This window comes from Chroicocephalus ridibundus, chromosome 4 (assembly GCF_963924245.1).
Source record: "Chroicocephalus ridibundus chromosome 4, bChrRid1.1, whole genome shotgun sequence".
Taxonomy (NCBI): domain Eukaryota; kingdom Metazoa; phylum Chordata; class Aves; order Charadriiformes; family Laridae; genus Chroicocephalus; species Chroicocephalus ridibundus.
Genome location: NC_086287.1, coordinates 7915313 through 7934567, shown reverse-complemented (window position 1 = coordinate 7934567; position 19255 = coordinate 7915313).

The following is a 19255-nucleotide window of genomic DNA, read 5'->3' as shown; positions in this document are numbered from 1 at the left end:
AACATCTTTTCCCACGTACCCTTCTCTTCTCTCCTTGTTTCCCCCCATGTTGCTCTCATGCAACTGCTTATGGAGCTACGTAAACTGCATTAGGGAACTCATCCGGCCTAAAAATAAGCCTGCAGAAAATAACTACACAGAACAGGAATGAACTGTTGACAATGTGGCCGGAACAGCCTGACCTGGCACTCTTACTGAGAGAAACAGATGAAAAAATGTGGCCTAAACGAGTAAATAATTGTTTAATGTGCTGTTCAAATATAAGTGCTGGGTCCTCAATGAACAGTTCCTATACAAAGCAAACAGAAAAAGCCATTTAGTTTCGTTTCCTTGGAAGAGATCTCATTTATCAGTCTACAAACGTGGTGTATACTTACTCCTCTTGTTCTAAAAGAGGAAATACTGGGTTTGTGCCAATAATGTGTGCTTCCCACTTTTTTCAACAGGGAAACTAATACCAATTTTTACATTGACCTTCAGGTCTGTAATCAGCTGCTCTGGCACAAAGCAGATATTTGAAATGGCTGAGTACCTTCTCCTGAGCTAAATCTGAATGTTAATAGGAACAAAACAGGTTCATTTTGATTGCTAAAACACACACCTATCAGTTCTTCAACCCTGAGGGAAAAAGCAGGGTGAAAATACAATGTAAATTATTCAACCATGATGGCTGATCCTCAGAACCTGTAGAAACTAGTCTTTTAACCTGCCTTGTGGCAACGAAAGTCTGAAGAGTAAGCGCAAGTGAAAAAGGACAATCAATAAGCAACATAGGTCCTCCAGACAGACACCAGGAAGGGTTGTGCTTACCTCAAACGGGTTTGTAATTCATAAAGATGGAGCACAAAATTACCTGTGACTGAACCTTCCTTCCCTTTTCCCACAGGATGCTCAAATATTTTGCCTTTACACAGAATATTTGAGGATTCCTCTTGTTTTCTGCTTTTCAGGGAAAGGAGAAAAGCAAATGAGATATGTTTTCGTTATATTTCTTATACCTAACCCATACCTAAAGATTTTCTTCTAGAATTTTATATGTCTGCCCACTAAACACAGAAAACTGTGTGGCCTCCTGCAAGTAACGATCAACAACTGCAACATTTTATGCTGTGAAATGTTTGGGGATTTGCCAACAAAATGCTTGTTGTAATCAAAAATGCTGTCACCAAGGCGAATAAAACCATTTTTGATATTTCAGTGGGTAGGAGAAATTAAAAATATTTGAAGTTATGTGAAAATAATACTAATATGGATGAAAACTAGAAAAGTATGAGATAATTCAAATAACTAGACTACAGAAATTGTAATGGAAAAAGAGGGAAACTCCGTCAGTGATCCTTACGTATCCCTCTGGACAGTGAGGAGTGATAAAGAACAGATTTATGAATTCAGCTCTCACTCTATCAGAGATTTTATTATATTTGAAATACATTTGTTAAGTGACCATGTGTTTTTAAGAGGATGTTACATACGAACTACAAAAAAAGGGAAAATTCTTAGGACATTTTTAAAAGGCCTAATATTTACCTCTTATCCTTCAGTTGCGACTGGGACACTTCATTTGCTCGAGTGAGTGCCCGGCTCTTCTCACCTGAAATCATGACAATAAAAGTGTAAATAAATGTCAAAGAACCTACTCCTGACTAAAAACAGTGTTTCATGGACATTCCTGCAGTCCTGGAAACCCTTTTGAAGGAAAGTGATAGCTGAGATGCCACCAGCTATACTAAACTTGTCGTGTATTAATACAAAGTACTACCCATATGTGCCACCACTAGGTAGGTTACATTGCAATGATAACCACTGAATGATAACTACAATGATACCACCAAGGATATTGTCTTTTTTCCAATCATCATTTCTTTGCCTCTAAGCGTTAGCACGTGCTTGTTGGAGTTTAGAGCAAATACTTCTTACAGTCGCTGTATGCAGTCCTAGGTTATGAGAATGCATTTCCATGAGTCTCAACAGCTTGTCAGTGCCCAGTTTCTGTCTTAGAAGGCCGAGGATGAGATTATGAACCTTACATTTTATAGATTTTAGGATTTTGTCATTTTTTACATAAAGGAAAAGACAACTAAGATATATTTGGTCATACTTAGCCTGAAGCAATACTACTGTCAAAAAAGCACTACCTGAAACAGAGGTTTATGCAGCAGGGTTGTGTATCAGGAAGGAGACCAAGAACACATTATACATCAAGTGCTCTCTAACTGTGTGCTACGTGTTTATTTTCCCAGCAACACATATTTAGTAACTACAGCATAACAGTACCTAACGATGGCTGGTCCCTTGTCATCATTGGTGTCGTAAAGGCAGAGAGCTTTCTGCCAGCAAAGAAATTCTCATACCAGAGGGGTTCTCTAATGTCAGAATGTGGTTGCTGTGCCAGCTCATGCAGCTAAACAGAACGGCTGAACACAAGTAAAAACTAATAATGTACAAAAAGGCCTTAGTTAAGTATGTTGAAACAAGCAGCAGCTCTGTATCATGCTCTGTATCATCACTAGCATGCAGCCTTCCCTTACAGGAAAGGAAAGGCAGCAGAAAACTGAGGCAGTAAGACCTCAGCTAAACGTGGGTTGGAGGCCCACTGTCCTCTACCAGACTTAGCTCAGAAGCTGCCCATTTTCACCATTCTTAAATGGTGAGACCTGAGGATGTCCTCCTGCATTACACTTTGGCAGTCAAAAAGCTGCCCTTTGAAATGGTTGTCACCAAGTTAATTAACTGAGTTGCTAAATGATCAGTGTGAAAATAATGACTATTTGGAATTTGATACATGGATTTATTACCAACAGAACAAAAGGTCTGAGAGAACAATCTTTTTCTCAGGAGTTACCGTACACTGGTTTGTGAGGGTATGAAGAAGATAAGCAGCTGGTTTTATGATCATATAGTTTTTAAGTTACGCAAAGGCAATAGGATGCACGCCTGTAATCCCAGAACATCTTTGCACTATATTTGGAGGGCTTGGGATAGGACTACAGAAGACATTACTAAAGGAAATTGCAACTACAATTCATAGGAGCTAACTGTAATCCCTTGTAAACCAGCCTGTGCCCTGGGCACGCAGGATGAAAATCTCACCTATCGCTCCCAGGAAGCAGGCTCGCTCATCTGCAGGTTCCTGCATCGCAGCACAGCCATTCCCTCTGTAACACAAGGATGAAAATTCTGCTTCATTTCACTGGGGTGATGCTTGAAGATAGTAGCAGTTTGTTCTCTCTGTGTTTGTGCAACTGAGCTGACCTAATCCTGTCCAGAGCAAACTTTCAGGAGTACGTGTAGATATTTTACGTATGAATTGAATAAATGGATTTCCATCAAATATAAACCAACCAACAGAGGAACAGCTTGTATAAAGCAATGCACACATCTGCCGTCATCACAGACCACTCGGGCTTTGCTCTCATGGTTACCATGATATCATCACAGTCCCTCAGAGTGCGCACTGCCTTCTCTCACACCACGAATGTCAATTATTAATGCCTGTTCATCATAACAACACATCATCTAGAAATGCTTTTTTTCTCCCCATATATATTAAAAAAAAAAAAAATTGTCTCTCCTAATTTCTAATACAAAAGTGATTGTAGAAAAAAAAAAAAAAAAACAAAACAGAAGTGTTTGCAGATGTCCAAAAGAAAGTATTTGCCTCTCCTGGATTAACTGGCCTGCTAATTACCCACAGCAAGTGTAGTGGGTTTTTATCACTGGAGGAGAGACAAGCAAGGCAGGTGGGAAACGTTTATGCAGGCTAGACAACTAACTGTTCCTTGTGCCAAAACAAACAGGTGCAGATTTTATTGATGCAACAAACATGGAAACAAACCCAAACAAATACACAGTCGATGGGGTGTATTTCTGTGCCACAAAAACAGTACCTGCAAAGTAAAACAAAAGATGTTCTGTTTTCCGGCGGAGACACTTTCAAAGTTAGAACTTGTCCTCTACCTTCTGATTTCCAACATGAAGGATTACACCCGGAGGATTTTAAGAAAGTTGTCCCAAGACAGGGACAGGAAAAATATGTGTTTGTTAAGCTTATTTGAAGAACAAAATACAGCTAAGAATAACGAAAGCTATGAGAGTTCTGTGGCAAAACATGCATACTACCAAAAAATAGATGCAATGAACTCCGCTTTTTATGGCAATGCGAAAACCTTAGCTGCTTTCTAAAAACGGCCATTTGATAAGTCTCATCAGAACAGCTTGAAATTGACTGTGAAGGTACCTATAAAATCATTGAGCAACATTCCATGCTTAAACCTTATGCATGTTTTAAAAAGTCTTGTAAACTTAAAGGAATAAGTATTTCAGCAGCTCTTCTGGCTCAAAGTCTGGGGTGGATGGAGAGGGGCAGCTGTTTCACACTTGAGTAATGATGAGCTGTGACACAGCGGTGTCAGTTTTGGGGAGCTGGCGTTACATTATTTCGCGGTAAATTACTGTCCGGTTGTGTTTCCTGGCCAAAGACAGACAATGAGGTTATCCCAGATAGCCAGACTCAGAGCTGAAGATCTAATCCTGATGAGACCACTAATTAATGAGTAATTAATGGTGATTGCTGAAGCAATATCACCTTGTATACCCATTACCACAATGATTATTACCTACAGCATATTTACTAGGCACTTCATTTCACTAGTCTGGGGTATGGATGGTGTGGGGTAATTGCTACAGTGTGACTGTCTTTTATTTGAAATATTGAACATTGCGTAGGACAAACTCTATAAAACACCTGATGATCAGCTCTCCAAAAAGTCAAAGTTACATTGAGATTTTTGTCTTGACACTCTCAAGAAAGTGTCTTAGAATCCTAAATGTTTTCATATATTTGTAGTTGCTTTTTTCATCTTTACTGCTTCTTTATTATTGTCCTTTTTGCTAGAAATATCTGCAAATTTGTCAAAGTTCATTTGCTAATTTTTTTGAACGTGTGTGCTGATCTGAGAAGTAGCAGATAAGTGGTTTATTTAGTAAACTTAGTGACAATTATTTTTAGGAGCTTTTATATGATAGGCTATTACATTTTCTTCAAGAAGTTTTGCTTGAATCCAAATTTTATCCACTATATCCTTGGACACTCTATCTATATATCACTATATCTTTGGACATTTTCTAAGTTACATGAATAAAATTCTCTATTTTCTTCCCCATTTTCTTTGCAATTATTGCCTGTAAACTCAGTAATTTTCAAAAGAATTCCCAGATTCTTTTTCCTGTTACTGTCTCAGTAGTCCATTTTAGTGATTAGTACCTGATATCTTTCAGTGCACTGGCCTCACTCTATTCAAAGTCTTTAGCATAATCGCTCATTGCATACATTTCTTGAGCAACCATCTAAAAATGAAAATCAGAAATCCATATTTCAGAGCATGCTATCAGCATATAACAGTAGACTTGCAGGTTCTCAGCCACTAAGTAAAACAGGAAGAAATTGTTGCATTACAAAGAAAATCAGAATATCTATATGCAACATACTTCATTCGTACCAGCCAGCTCCTTTTTTTTTAATCAGTAGTGCTTAGAAAATGCTTAATTTTGATTCATTTAACTTCTTTATGCAAAACAGAAAACATGTAGCTTTGTAAATATTCCTTCAAATTCCTGTCTGCATAATTAACGCTAAGAAGGAATTCCCTTGTTGTCCTGCACCAACCAGTGACTGTAAATAGAGCAGATAATTAGCATTGTCTAATTGCCCTGGGAAGTGGTTGAGTCACCATCCCTGGAGGTATTTTAAAGGGACAAGGTTTAGTGGTGGCCTTGGCAGTGCTATGTTATCAGTTGGACTTGATGATCTTAAAGGTCTTTTCCAACATAAATGATTCTATGATTCTATGGCCAATGCCAAGCATACACTTATTTATTTTGTGCAGATTAACTAAAGAATTAGTAGACACATAAGCATGCAGAATAATAATTTGTAATTTCTTAGAAAATATTTTGCTGAAGTTAATCTACAGAAAGTTTGGGAAGATCTGAACTACTATTAAAAACAGATGGCGTGACTCATTTGTTAAACTGTCAGGAACAATCAGGTTGATCGTTCTTTTCTTGTGAAGTAACTCAAAGTACTCTACCTGCACGATGAGTCAAAGTTCTTCTCTATACTTCAGTTCCCTGCCTGAAAGAGCTGTGATATTTATCTCAAGCTCTAGATGAAGGCACTGTAACTCTTTGCAACTTCTCCTTTGATACCCCTGAAAAGCCTTTACAACTTAACTATTGTGTCTATAAAATCTTGCCAGACTACCTGCCATAACAGCCTACAAGTCAAATCCACAGGCTGTGCATGCTGTCTTGCTGCGGAAGCACATGAGGACATGGTTGACCACCTCAGCTGGAAGACCTGCTTGAAAGTCCTTTTCCACGGCCAAGGATCAGAACGCTCGCTCAGGAAATCGTACAGGAAATGGGAACGACAAGTCTTGGAGACTACTGCCATCTAGACAGAAGCGTGTCTGAAACAGATATTTCACCATACTTCATTCTATGGTCCATACAACAATGGCCTCATGCCACATCCAGATGTCAGCAATATCTACCTCCCTGTAAGTTCTTCAGAGCTCACTGGGCCCTCTCTCATTTACTACTTTGGCCACACCACAGAATTAGAAGTTAGTGCAAAAAAAATGCCCATCTTTTCCATAGACACTTATGTATTAAAAAATGTCATCTGGTTTTCACGAGATGCCCTGAGGAACATAGTTTCTCTCTGGTCTAAGACAGACAGAGAGAGGAATAGCCTCAGGGGGAAGATAATACTTTGGGAAGAGGCACTTTCTGCCTTGTTGACCAGGATATGTTCACATGATGTGAAGTATAGTTCTTCAGTCATGGGAAACGTGGTTGCTGAGACCATGTCCAAGGTAATCCTAGTTACTAAATGAAGTGCGGCTGGAGACCCTCCAACTTTTATTGATGTTAACAGGTGGACAGAAACCACCTGTTTGTTCAGTGTGATTACAGGTCCTAAAACATTGTGTAAGTAGCCAGAGGGACTGACCCAATTGCCTCATCTGTAGCTTTTCATAATAACCTGTGTCTTTGCTTACATTAGAGATAGAAAATATTGAGAACCATTTCAGAAAATCTTTTCTGTCTGCTGATTTGTACTCAATAATTTAATCCTAAGCAAAGCAGTACTATAATTATTAGTAGTAATATTTAATAATAGTGTAAAAGTTCTAAAAATTCTGTTTTCAGTATTACCATTGACTTTCTCCATACAAATTTCCAATCTCTTCACACATTTTTTCATTCCCTGTGCTTTGATCTAGTCTATTTAAATGGTGAACTCTTTCATTCCATGCTTCTATAATAGCTAGGAGTTAAAGCTCTAGACAGTTTCCTAAAATAATCTAACCACAGTATTTTAGAAGGCTCATTGTTCTGCTGTAGCTGAAGCACAATGTTTCTAACTGCTGCCAGTACTGTTTAGTATTCAGATAAAGTAACATTTATACTATTATATATCAAAAGAGCAATAGTAACTAGAGATACAGGTATTTTAAAAAATCACTAAATAAAAAGACACAGTATATACATAATGCCTATGGCTCTATTTATAGCAGTGAGGATTTCTCTATGATCTTGTGGTGACAAATGACTCAACCTAGCTGTACTACAACATCCGCGAAATTTTCCTAAACTTATATTGCATAATTAGCAAACAGCATTAAGAAATTCACTGCAGTTTATAAAATATTTAAAGTAATTATATATGATTATGTCATTAGTTCCTAAAGCACAGAGCAAAATGCTGAAGTTACTGTATGAGTCATTCAGACAAGTCTCAATTTTTGGTGTCAATTGATTGCTGCTCACTGCTGACAAGTTTTTATTAAATTTGATTAATAGCATTGCTCTTAGTTTGGTGGCAAGTGATACAACAGGTGTGTTTTTCACTTCATAACTAAATTCTGGGTCAATTTAGACACCAGCTTATTAGTTTAATAAGACACCAAAATGTCTACAGCTCACCAGCTCTGGGATCTTCCAGGGTACCCAGCCAGCCTCTCAGAGGAGCATTGGGTTGTGTGCAATTAGGCTTCCAAGACTGATTAGGAAGGGCTCAGATTTTGAAGTAAGCGATCACCATCTCTCCAATGAAGTGAGTTGGTTTTAGAGAGTGTTTTGTGGTAGATGCTCACCCTGTTAATAACTGAAAATAGTAGCCTGAATAGTAACTGAAAATAGAACCCTTGGCTACTGCAACCAGACTGCAGCCTGCACCCTAGGTAGTTTAGATTTTATTTGAGTATCTCTGCATTAAAATTCTCTCTCCCTGTGCATTGACCTCACGCTGCTCACATGTTCCTGTTCTTTTGCTCTAGTTCTATCAGAAGAATGAATGAGAGATTGACTCTGCAAGTCCTGTAATACAGACTCACCAAGAATAAGAAGACAGCCAACTGTACGTCCTTTCTCCAGTGTATCGCTAGTTATTTATTCAAAGTGGAAAGGAGGCTAGAAGACAGACTATATCCTAGATCTTTAGGGCATTACCTTGGAAATCAAAATAGTATAGGAATGAGGGCTCAAAACTTTCTCCAAATAGAACAGGGTAGTTGCCTGCATTCAAGTACATTCTGTCTCCTGGCCAAATGCCTTCTTCATTGAACTATTACTTTCAGTATGGTAGGAATATAAGTATCTATAGTTGAGAGAAAAGTCATATGGCTTCCATGCCTAGCCTACATGAGAATCCATGGAGAAATGGTTGTTTCCTTGCCAACTAGAGCTAGACTTCTAGACACTTCCTTTTGCCATTTCTCACAGATGAGTTTGGGAAGCTGTCTATTAAGTTTATGAACTGTGAATCCCATTCTTCAATATTTACTTTCTCAGTACACTTTATAGAAAACTTAGACATGTGGCACAGAATGAGGAGTTCCTTATGTGGTAGAAGGACTGAAAGCCAACATGAAGAAAAACATGAATTTGTCCTTCACCTGTGTTGGAGCTATCATTTTGGAGTCAATATCCTTTACATTTTATGAGCTTTAAATGCAATACTAATTTAGATGGGTTTATCTGAGGGAAAGAAATGGAAGAAGCCCAGCATGTCAGAACCATCTACTCAAAGCTGACCAGTTCTCCATGCATCTCCCTAACTCTAACAAATCAAGAGACTCATGTACACAACAGATACAATGGGGCTCAGAAACAGCATATTTCGTGATTAATCACACATTCTTGCTCTTTTTTGTTGCTTACAGCGGAAGTAGTCCCTTCTCAAAGGAAGAATAAGCTACTGTACAATTCTCAAAGACATTAAATTGCTGCAGTTAATAGTCTATCTCAGTAACCTCTTGTTATTTAGAAGCCACAGACAACTGAAAAACAATCTTGCAGCCTGCAATTCCACAAATCTAGCAGGTGCAATGATTGCTCTCCTGAACCCTTTCCTGTCAAATATCTGCCGAGTATAAGAGTTCACTCTAGATGTGTAAATATGCAATAATACACAAGTCAACTTCAACAACACAGAAGTCAACATCAGAGACTCTTAACATACCATCATTACCTGACTACAAACTATTATGACCTTTTCACTAATGGTCCACTAGGCTGACACACACACACGCACAGAAAATCACCTGGTCTTATGAAAAATAAAGAGAATTGATAGCTAGTTCCATTCATTAACCAACTTTATCATTAAATCCTTACGTATATTATTTGAATTTATCTTGCTCCACTCATTAGATCCCATAATATTTTTCATACCCTATGTTACATAATCCTACCAAGTTTAACACCATTATTTAAAATGAAGCACAAAGTGAACTGTAATTTAGAAGTTAACATTTCGACAAGTTTTCAACTTGTTAGTTTGCTCCTAATAATAGATGCATGCCTGCAACCTTTTTTACTTTATACTGGTGCAAGTACTAAGACTTAACTATTAAGTTTAATATATATTTATATTTAAATTTTGCTTTTCCTGTTGCTGCTCCCTGAAAACTAAAAATGGTTCTCAAACTAAAACTGTAAAAATATATTTATTCTCTAGTTTCTATAGATTAGAGCTTGCTATTGCTGCTTCTACTACAACTTCGAAAGCATGCTGCATCATGACAGAACTTTAATATTTTAATACATAAGGATGAACTGTTGTACTTTGTATATACACACTTACTTGTTGTGACACATGATAATAGAAGACAGCAATTGTTTTTGAAAATTACCATTTAAAGCTGTGACACTTAACATATTCGCTGTACACAAGAGATTAATATGTTATGGCTGGTACTTTGAAGCCATAACAATAATATTTAGAAATTTGCAAGTGGTTGCTGTAAATATGGAATTTATTTATTTTTTAAGAAATTCAACACAGAACTTGAACAAAAATCTTAAAATACAGTTTATGTAACTGGTTTCCATTCTTGACAACTATTTCAGGTTTGCATAGTAATAAAAATAACAAGTCACAATAGCACAAGTGGAGGCTTTTTGTTGGTGGCAGCGGTCGTTTTGTTGCAAAATATTTACAAACTGAGTCATGAACTCTCCTACTATTATGAGATCTTGAGGTAAAGTGTGACCTTTCCTGAAAATGGGACAAACTTGCACGGACAAAATTTGTAGTCATGCATTTCTAAAGAACAGAGTATTGGCCTCACTGTGTTCCTGAAACCAACAGGATCAGTGTTTGCCAGCGCTGAATACTTAAGAGAAATTGAATAGAAATAATCTAATAGAAATATAATAATCTAGCAATCACATCATGACTATTACAGATATTTTTTATTCACACTATAGGTATTTTTACTTCTCTACTTCATGGATACTGAAATAATCTCCACCCTTCTATTTCTTAATTAAAGGAAGGATGGCTTTCAAATATTTCATTAGTTTTCAATATCTATCTTTCATTTCTTCTATAATCAATCCTTTGTCAAAGAATATTCCCAGCAGCAAGCAGTGTCTGGTATCAAATAAAACCACATAATAAACTGATTTATTTGTGTCTTAAGTTTTACAGTAGTTTTATATTTGTCTTTTGAAGAGTTGGAGAGGGAGAATATATTTGGGTTTTTATTTTCTTCAAGAATATATACACATACTGGATTTTGAATCACCATCAGCAATTCTGAAGCACCACAGCGATAACAGCTCAGTTGCTAGGAAAGGTTGCGTTCATGTGTCATATCGCACTGACTGCGGACATACTTGGTACCATGGTCTTTCCTAGAAAACTTGACAGACAGTTATGAAATATAGCACATCCTGGTAATGTCTTTGGTCTGTTCCGATTTTCTTCCATGGATTTGTCTGCTTTTCTATTTTTTCAACCAATATCTTACTGGCTTAGTCAGAGAAATATTCAGGATGCAATTTTCTATCACCTTTGGTGCACTTTTATATTTGTCTGGCCAGCTTCATTGGCTTTATATATATATGTGTGTGTATATATGAATTTATATATCTAAAATAGATGTATTTTTTCTAAATTTCTAGATGTCACTAAGTGAATTTCACTAGAATTCCATTTTGCGTAGGCAAAACCAAGAATAACAGTCCTGTCTGCTTTCTGTAATGCTCTTCACAATGTTGCCAATTTTTACTAAAAGACACAGTACTGCATGTATATGCCTTGGGGGCAACACTACTCTCAACAACTGTAATGCTTAGTACTGCATTAAAGTAAGGCTGGCTATATTTTCTGCAGCATGCTATTTATTTTACTGTAGTTATACAATCTCTGCAATTGCTAGCCTAACTGCATTGTTTCATTCAGTAAGGAGCTGACATTTTCCCTGGTTAGCGTCAGTCTATACTATTGACTTTTTTGAAGTGCTTTAATTAATCTGTGCATTACAATATTTCAAACTCTGATCAAATATTGCAAAATATTTGTACAGACATTAAAAATAGCAGTGCTTAACAGGTGGCCTTGACTGCCACTCCCATCTTCTGCCAGGGTGCCGGGGAAAGCACCTCTAACACAGAAAGCATAGGCGCACACTGAAATGTTGGGAAGTCCCTGGTCTGCACCTAAAAGTGAGCGGAGCTGGCTGTGTTACAAACACACAAAAAAAGTCAAATCAGCCTTACTATCAAAGGTAACTGGTCTTGTACATAGATTCAGTCTTAAATTTGGAGAGGTGAGCAAAACTTAATCTAGTCTAAGTTCAGAATAGCGACTTCCACAACTTTAGAAGAACGAGCATGGGATAGAAGTTTTATTTTCAGATCCTTGAAGAGTAGGCTATAACAAAGCCAGAGGAACAGAGTTTCCCCCAGACTCTTCCCCTGCAAAATATCAGCCAGGCAGATTCATTGATGTGACAGCAGAATGGAGAGATCTGTGGGTGAAAAAATTACTTTTATGGGGAGTTCAAGGCAAAATGTTGAAGGCTTCAAAGACATTCAAACGTAGAAGTTTTACAGTGTTCCCTGGTCACTACACCAAGCCTTTCCACATAAAAGTCAAATGTGTTCCACATGATTCTTCCTACCTACTGTGTAACAGTTGAGTAAGACTGCGAACATGACCCTAGGGGCTGGTGAGTAGGATGTTTTCAGAAAAAAACATAATATATTTTGGAAACAAAATCTCCCAATACACATAGGAGAAGGACCTGAGATTTGTTGCTAACTCATAGCGCAGGAGTTATTTTCACTGTCCTTTGGTACAGTGTCACTATTTTCACTGTCCTTTGGTACAAAGTTACTGACAAGTAAGGGTATTGGACTACATGACCTTTAAAGTTCCCTTCCAACCCAAACTATGAGTCTACGTAAGAAGGCAATTACTGTGGGATAAGAGGAGATGACCGTAGAGAACTCAGAGCAGCATTGTACATTTTGGACAATTCATAAATGCTTCACACTGGGACATCTCATCTTTACAAGAACAAAACAGAGATGTCTTTCCTGTTAAAAGTATTGAGAGAAAAGTTTAATTTTCTGTGGAGCATTTTAGAATTTCTCTCGGTTGTCTGCACTCCCCCAGTCCGTGTCAGGTAAGAGGAGTGTGTCGGGGGAGAAAAGTATCCACTTGCTGGAAGCTGGGTAAGTGAGGGTGAAAGCAAAAAATACCAATTACAATGCAATTACTCCTCAGGCATGAGTGTACTGGAGTGCTACCCACTCACCAACTGCCCATATCTGTGGGTTGTCACTAGTTTAGCTTTACTATAGTTAAGGAAATGTTGCGTTACTTGTTCAGATAGACTGCGTGAATTTAAACACTGTACTCGTTCTGCTTGTTATTTTAAAAGATGTATTGCTTTTAAAGCTTTTTTTTCTTGGAAGGCGGACAAGTACAGTGAGTTTGACTGACAAGCACAAGACAGATTTATCACTATAGACCCATTTGGTTTGTTATTTTTGTATCTAAATAGCTTTATAGATAATTTCAACATAATGAATCCATATCTTCCCCCAGCTTCTAATTATTTTTATTAGGACTCGTGCATCCACGAGTTATTTGTTGGAATAACCTCAGCCTAAATCAAAGAGCTTTGCAGAATAATATTTAAATTTGTTAAAGAGTCCGGGGAACACAGTAAAAGCCATAGGTCACTCTTAGGCAACTGAGCTAGATTTTGAACTAAGAAACAGGAGTTTGTCTGATATTGTGGAGAGCTAGAGCACAAGAATAGTAGAGAGAGGATTAAAGAGCATTAATGTGTCAAATCTTGTTTCAGAGACAGAAAATGGAAGTTGTTTAAAAGAAAAAGAAAAAAAAAGAAACAAAAAGCACAGTGAAAAGAGACAAGTGGTAGGTTCCTTTCTTCCACGAATCAAAAAAGGCAGGAAACTACAGGTCTTCACTTTTGGTCATTCATCTGCATACTCATCCTTCTGTGAGAACAGCAGCACCCCCTTCCTTCCTCTACATTTTCTACTCAAGAAACCCTGTAGATTTTTTCTTTTTTGATCCCCTCTATTACCTCATAAGGAGAAGTTAGAGTAGGCTTTCAGAACAGTAAAAGATGTTCTACCCCAATAATACTTAGTGTCTGACAAGGTGCTTATAAAAAGGAAAGGGAAGCATCTACTAGACAACAATGTAATCTGCTTAGGTGTGAGGATTAGAAAATTCATTGTGCTATGAACATAATGAGTAGACAGTCATTTCAATAGAACTTGGTGACGTCAAATATGGTCTTTTGAAGGTCAGCAGTTGAGATGATCTACTTTATTACAGGTTTAGAAAAGGACCAAAAGTTCTTTGATCTGCATAAAATGTCCCATAAATTATTTTGTTGACCTTTGCAAATAATTAATTTTAAAACACTATATGTTTTGGTGACCTACCTCAAGGAAAGAGAGGTCCATGATTCAGCAGCAGGCTGCAGCCATTATTCACTGTGTTCTAATTATTTATAATTGTATACCTACAGTGAAATCTACTTTTTTCTCCACATAGGTTGTTAAAGCAGATATATAATCATTCTCTTAAAAGATATTTCTCTGATAGAGATATATAAAGCCTATGTGTCTTCTTTTTATAAAAATGCATGTAGCTTTACAGATGAGGCAGTTCTGTGATTTTTATTTATTTTTTTTTTTAAATCAAGCTTTATCAAACCAACTAGTCCTCAGACTTGTGTTTACATGAAATTGTTGTTATGACAGACACATGTGGAGATTTTTAGCTTTTAGTATAACAAGCAAACATGATAAAATGCAAAATAGGTTTGGAACAGAGACTCTGTAATGGACCCAGAAATATGCATGAAGGATTTCTAGAGAAATCTCAGGATTTCTAGATATGGAGGTGATATATTTTCATTCTGCAAGAGGCAACGAGAAGATCGGTCAAGTGGGGAGAAAAAAAAAAGGAGAAATGGCAAAATGTCTATATACATTACATAGGAAACAAAACCAGGATAGGGCATAAATGGAAGTTAACACAAAAAGAACTAAGAAATAAAGAGGAGGTACTTAATTGTATGAAGAGAAGAGAGAGGAAAATAAGTAGGAAAAGAAACACAAAAGAGAAAAAAAGTCACAATGGTCTTGATTCCCTCTTAATCAACATAACGAAAACAGCCTTAACAGCTGACCAGAGTGCAGATTTGCCCTAAGTAAAGGTTATCTTAAAAAGCAAAGCTGAATCATGTTTGGTTCCACTTAATTATCAAAAAAAAAAAAAAAAAAAGAAAGAGAGAGAGAGAAATAAAAAAGAAACAAAAAATGTTTGTTCTTTCATGACAGAATTCCATTTCAGAGTAAACAAGAGGAAGAAGTTATACTGGTATGTCAGCATGTCTAGTTCATGCAGCAAAAGGGTTATATTTTGGTACTAGCACTGATCTTCTCAACTGTTCTTTCCATCATATGAGTCATCAGTGACATAGATCTGTATCTTAAAGGAGTTATAAAAACATATTCACAAAATGACCATCTCTGAATGATCATCTTTACCTATTGACGAAGACATCCAGACATGATTAATGTCCTGACCTAGGAGAGTTATTAGTCACATGCTTAAATGAAACTTAACAAATCTGAAATAATTTATGTAAGATTATTCAATATGCTTGAATTTAAGCAAGTGCTTCATCATAGAGAAGCCTAAACCCCAATATAATTCTCTGCCTCATATCACGCTATTTGTGTACACTGTAAAGCATCAGCCACTTTGCTATTGTTATTTTGACTATTTGCTGCAGCCCATCAGGTCTTTTGCTCATTTCAAGTATTGCTCCTTTGTCCTCTGAATCTGGGGAGAGACTTTTGATTTGCGCTTACACTAGCCCACATTCTATGGCAAGGTGGTAAAGAAGGGTTGGTCAGAAAGTTAAATGACTGAACAGTGCTCTGGAGGCCTGGATGTGTTTTGTGTTCCGTCACAAACTCACAGTGCGACTTCAAGGAGTTAAATATTGCAGCATTTACCTTTTAGACGCATTGCTACATGGTAGGGTAATGAAATTACACCTAATTAATGGCTAAATTACTTAACTTCCTATACGATACACAAGAATAATTAACAAGGCTAGCAAAATTAATAAAATCTGAAATGCTGAATGAGGAGGCACCTAAGCATCCAGTAGAAAATCCTGTTGTGCAGATTACATGTGAAGGGTACACGTGAATGGGGTGTGGACTTATATATGTCCCCCTTGAGCTGCAGTGGAACTAACAGCAATTTCTTCCCACTACAGAACGTACCTTGCAAAGCCTCTCCTGGAGGTCGGTACTCACAATGACTGCTCTTCAGGACACACAACAGAAACCAAGCAGCATTACAATGGATCTCTAATTTTTCTGACAGTATAATGGTTAGGAACCTCGCCAACCCTTTCACACATCCAGGTCCAGTTGCCTTCAGTGAGCAGTTGCATCAGGTCAATAAGAGACTCAGTTTCAATGACCTCACAATTATTCACAGGGATGTTATCTGTGCCTTGGTGAGACAAATGACAGGTAGTTACCTACACATGTAATTGTGGAGAGCATTTAGGCAATGACTAAGGCCAAGCTCTTGTTAACAGAGAAAAACACTGACAAAACAGTGCCTTTAGTATTATTCTATGTTATTGAATAAAAATAATTTTAAATCAATAGCCATTTTGAGTTGTACTTACCATCAATAAAAAAAATTTAGGAAGAAACGTATTTCCTGATTAACGTTTTGTTTGCTGCCCAGAGGCTGATACTCTGAGTAAATCTGAAAGTCCTCTAGTTGTTTTCTGAAAGGGTTGGTTATGAGCAGTGAACTGTAATGAGTTAAACATCATCATTTTTTGTAATTTAGTCTATTTATGAGCTTTAAAACTATTTAATTATGAATATTGTAGATGTTAATACATATATACATGCAGATATGTACACGGAAAACTATTATTTCTGTTATCTACAGATAATCTTATAATTTAAAAGTATAAAAGCTGATCTCTTGTTTTTCTTATCACACAGGGCTTTAGGGTTTAAAATAATTTAATAAAGATTTCAGATGAAGCTGGAATAGTTGGTGACTCATAGGTCATCAGTGGGTGGCAGGTGAGAGAAGGGAATGCCTAAAGCAGTTAAGGTTTTAATGAGACACAGAGCTAGTTTTCAATTCAGAACATTATTAGTTATTATTTTTTCCTGTTATTTTAACCAATACACAATGTTAAATATATTCTTTTTTCTCAGCTTCTGTTTTGTCTAATTTGTTCTTTCCCTTTTCTCCAGAGACTTTGCAAAAAGCAAGAGGATTCTATCAGAGTTTCAAAAAAACTAAAACTCTAGTAAATATACTGAAATTTTAGCCATAATTTTATTCTCAAAAGGGAGAACTTAGGAAAAAAAAAAAAAAAAAAGAGTGAGCAGTTTCAGTTATCAATTTTGATTCTTAAAATTTTACAAGTTTTGAGTAAAATTACTATGGAAATAGCATCTATTTAGTGATGCATCTTATCTTATACAGCATGTATTTATTTAGAATTGAACTTGTGAAGAGAAGCCAGAATTTGACAAGCTTCTACATTTTCCCAAGTAAATTCAGTTGAATATGTTAACCATTTCTGATTTCAAGAAAGCTGTCTGCCCCAGTTTAGCTGAGATTTCATGACAGGGGTAGGATCCAAACTTTTGGAGAGCTGGTTTAACATACCAGACAGTTCTATCTGAATTACCCAAAGTGCATCCCCAGTTGAATTGCTGAAGCTGATCCTTTTATTGTCATTTGGTTTCAGCCCTAATCTTATGATGGGGAATCTCTCTTTCTCTCACCCTGTAGATGGGAGGCAGCCACGTATATAGCAACAGTTCCTTCAGAGAGGTTAATGAATGCATGAGTCAGTCGGACTGGCTGAATAACAAGATAGTGAAAAGGAACATGCAGCATTGTCCCTAATGTCAAATAGAAGCCAAAGATAAAGTTTAGAGAGCTTTCGACTACATGAACTTCTTTGAAGAGATTCTTGTCCTCACATTTCATAGGCCTATATCCTTCCATAGAGAAAAAAAGTCTGGCTTCACATTTTTTCCCCCTAGAAACCTATATCATCACTGTATGCTGGCAGGACATTGGATTTATTTACTTCTCGTTTAAAAAACAGAAATAAAGGGTTCTGGTACTCTCTGTTCTTCTTCCAGTTCTCTAGCTTCTCCAATCTATTCTGTTTTTCTTCACGAATGACTTTAAGGAGCAAACATGACCTCTCCTCTTTACAGACAGAAGTGATAGAACCTCTTGTGCTAAGAAGGACTGGAGGACAAATAAAGAATATGGCTTGCAGTCTGCCAAAACCAAAACAGTTTCACAGAGCTTTTCATTATCACAGAAACTGAGAAGCAAGTCAAAAGAAAGTCTGAAGATCTGTTCATACACACCTCTGCAGCCCTTTTGTTTTCACAAAATGAATCAAGTGCTGAGATTGAAATCTCTATGGCTCAACTCTCTGCCTGACAGTCTGGAAAGACAGTGTTCTCTCCCTTTCCAGTTGCATAGGACTGTAACCTATCTGAAATCCTCAGCTTCTAGCTAGATCTAGAAGAGATTGTTTTCTTATATATGCTCTGAATAAGGGAATAAATAGTGTTTCTCACTATGGTAAAAGAAAGAAACCAACCAACCAACCACCACCACAGTATCACCACAGAACTGTGCTACCTCCTCCAGAACCTTTTGTGCAGAATTGACAGCATAATATACACAAGTTTGTTCCTCCGTTCCTACTAATTCATACGGGAATGCCCTGATTCTGCAGCAAAGTGACAGTTTGGTGCTGAACTCTCCTGCAACCTCAACTTCTATTAAGGAATCTCCACAGCACGCTGAATATCACCTCCAAACTGAACAGAGGCAAAGGATTATTACAGCCTACAAGACTAATCTAATTATTATTTATAACTCAAATATTGAAAAAGTCCAGGGTTTAAAAGTAATGGGTCATAATTCTTATTCTACTAACAACAGTCATATGAGGATTCCGGTCCAGTGACCTCACCGTGACTGCGTATTGCTATATTGGTGCATTGAGAGAAACAAGAGTGTTAGATTGCAGCCAAAGACAAGAATGTGCGAACATACTCATCCTCCCTGTGCTTCCACATTAGCATCTATGGTGTCTCATACACAGACTCTGAAGGCAAACATTAATGAACTTCATATTTTAAACTCTCTAATGTGAAAGCTGTCCTCGGTCAATTAGAATGACCCCAAGGCTATACCTGCTATTGGCATCAGTTTAATAATCTTTGTGCACAATATTTCATAAAGACCTTAGAGGCAGTGAAAGTGATTTTATGTTTCTTGGTTTTTTTATTTTCCTTTTATGCAGATCTC